The 2,589-nt window shown below is 37.5% G+C and overlaps 1 protein-coding gene across 35 annotated transcripts in view; it reads left to right on the forward strand.

The window, feature by feature from the left end:
- Positions 1 to 2,589, forward strand: part of Abi3bp (ABI family member 3 binding protein) — a 229,041-nt gene that overhangs the window by 128,114 nt on the left and 98,338 nt on the right. The gene's annotated exons all lie outside the window — the stretch shown is intronic.

Raw genomic sequence — 2,589 nt, forward strand, 5'->3', positions numbered from 1 at the left:
GTTCCTTGTATATTCTGGACACTAATTCTCTATAAGATGTATAGCCAGAAAATATTTTCTTACATTCTGTGGGCTGCTTCTTTGCTTATTTATTTATAATTATGTTTGTTGTACAAAAGCTTCTGGGTTTCCAGAGATCCTATTTGTTGGTTTTGTTTCTTGTGGAGTCCTATCAAAAATGTTCGTATCTATGCCTAGGTGTTGAAGTACTTCCTTCTTTATCCCCTAGCAGTTTCAGAATATCAGATCTTGTTTTGGTTTTAGTTGTTGGCAGTTATACATTTGTATATGAGGGGTAGCTCAATGTGGATATACAAAGTATAACAATGAATTCAGGATAATTGGCATACTTATCACTTCAGACATATGCAATGTCTTTGCATTGAGAATATTAGAACTCCTCTCTAGCTGCTACTTGGAAATGTCACATTAACTGCTGTCAGTCATAATCCTATTATGCTATAAAATGTACCTAGTTATGGGTGATATTTTTATATTTTAGAAGTTGAGTCTATATGTGAATCATAGCTTCCAGATGATTTTCTTTCAATCTGTAAGCAACTTTTCATTTTGTTAATTGATTGTTTTGCTGGGCAAAACTCCCTTTTTCCCTCCACAAAATTGAATGGAAATAAACACTTTTTATATTACCAAGGGAGAAATAAACTTCCCAAAGTTAATTATCACTGCAATTCAGAAGAGTTGTGTTTTTTGAGGGAGTAAATCCTAAAAATAATAACCCCACCTCAGCAGAGCCCATCATGGGACATTAAGAGATGCAAAAGCTTTTGTTCTAAGAACACATGGTGTGAATAAATAAACAAGAGGAGTCAGTACTACACACACTCATCTCTAAGGGACTTATGAAGGGTTTGCCAAAGCTAAGACACCCCCTGCCAAAAGTTAAGAAAAATAACAGTGTTGAAAATAATATAAAAGAAAAATGGAGGAAAAAGAATTACTGAGGTTTGGGCCATAGTTGGATAGGGTTTTACTCTCTGTCAGGATAGCAGGTATGTATAGTATAGACAAATGTTCATGGGTTGCAAAGTGATGCTAGAACTCTCTCGTCTAACTATATTTCCCAGCTCCCAACTACTCAGATATCTGGTGTGCCATATTTAGAAGTACCATATGCCTTTATAAGAAATTAGCATTGTATGAAGAATACAAATATATCTTGAGAAGATGGCCTACCATGTTTTCCAATTTGTGACTGAATTTTTAGGTTAACATGATTGTCAATTAAAGGCACTATTGAGTCTAAGAACCTGAAACAATCTAGTTTTTGGTCCCTGACTGAGAGTCTAAGATCTCGAGGGAGGGAAGACTAAAGGAACACACACACACACACACACACACACACACACACATATACATGGAGGGAGAGGGGGAGAGAGAGAGAGAGAGAGAGAGAGAGAGAGAGAGAGAGAGACAGAGAGACAGAGAGACAGAGAGACAGACAGAGACAGAGACAGAGAGACAGAGAGACAGAGAGACAGAGACAGAGACAGAGAGACAGATAGACAGACAGACAGAGGCAGAGACGGAGACAGAGAGACAGAGAAAGACAAACAGAGAGACAGAGACAGACAGACAGACAGACAGACAGACAGACAGACAGACAGATGGACAGACAGACATAGAAAGACAGAGACAGAGGTAGAGAGTGATAAAGAGATAGACAGACACATGAACAGTTTAAGAAACAGATGGACAGAGATAGATATGGAGGCCAGACAGACAGAGAAATAGAGATACAGTCAGACAGAGACAAGGTTCCAAAGTTAGGTTTCCTAGACAGGTAGAGGTTACCAAAATCAAGATCATAGGATATTATTAAGGGGAAAGATTAAAAAGTAACAAAACTCCCCTAATATAGTTGGGAACACTGGATGGGACCTTGTAATTTACATTTGAAGAGTTCATCTTCCTGTGGTATACATTGAAAAGAAGAGGAGCAGAACTCATGAGAAGCTTGTGAGCCAAATGAGTCTTCATTTGATAACAATCAGAATAATTTAAAGCTGTCACTATGGAAGATATCCAGAAGGAAAATCTTGGTGAATATTAGAGGGGAAAAGATTTTATAAAATAAAAGGTGTGTATGTTTGGTCATTACAGACAGACTTGTTACTTCTTTGGTCCTTGTAAGGAGATTGGAACAGTGTTGCTGACTATTTCTGTGATGTAAGCATGCTGTAAGGCATAGACACTGGCTTAAGAGCAGTGGCTTAAGACCAGCACACTACACCTGTCCACAGAAACGTATACACCCAAAGTTGATATGTGTCTGTTTTTTAATTGCTTTCATGTCTGTAAGAAGTAAACATATTTTGTATCCACATTAAATTTAGAGAAGGAAATAAATAATGCTGGCAAGAGTGATGCCGGCCATAGGTGACTATAAAATTGCCATTCTCAAAAAGCTCTGAGAACACAAAGTAGATCAGTTTCTAGCTGATGACTGTGTCCCAGGAAACATGGCTGTAGATATCTCGGATTGAAAATTGAGAATTTTTTTTCTGGTGGGATGCAATTTTGATTTAGAATTTAAGAAAACGCCCAAAGTTTAGAAGAAAGGTTTCC

The sequence above is a fragment of the Mastomys coucha genome, unplaced genomic scaffold (assembly GCF_008632895.1).
Source record: "Mastomys coucha isolate ucsf_1 unplaced genomic scaffold, UCSF_Mcou_1 pScaffold12, whole genome shotgun sequence".
NCBI classification, from domain to species: domain Eukaryota; kingdom Metazoa; phylum Chordata; class Mammalia; order Rodentia; family Muridae; genus Mastomys; species Mastomys coucha.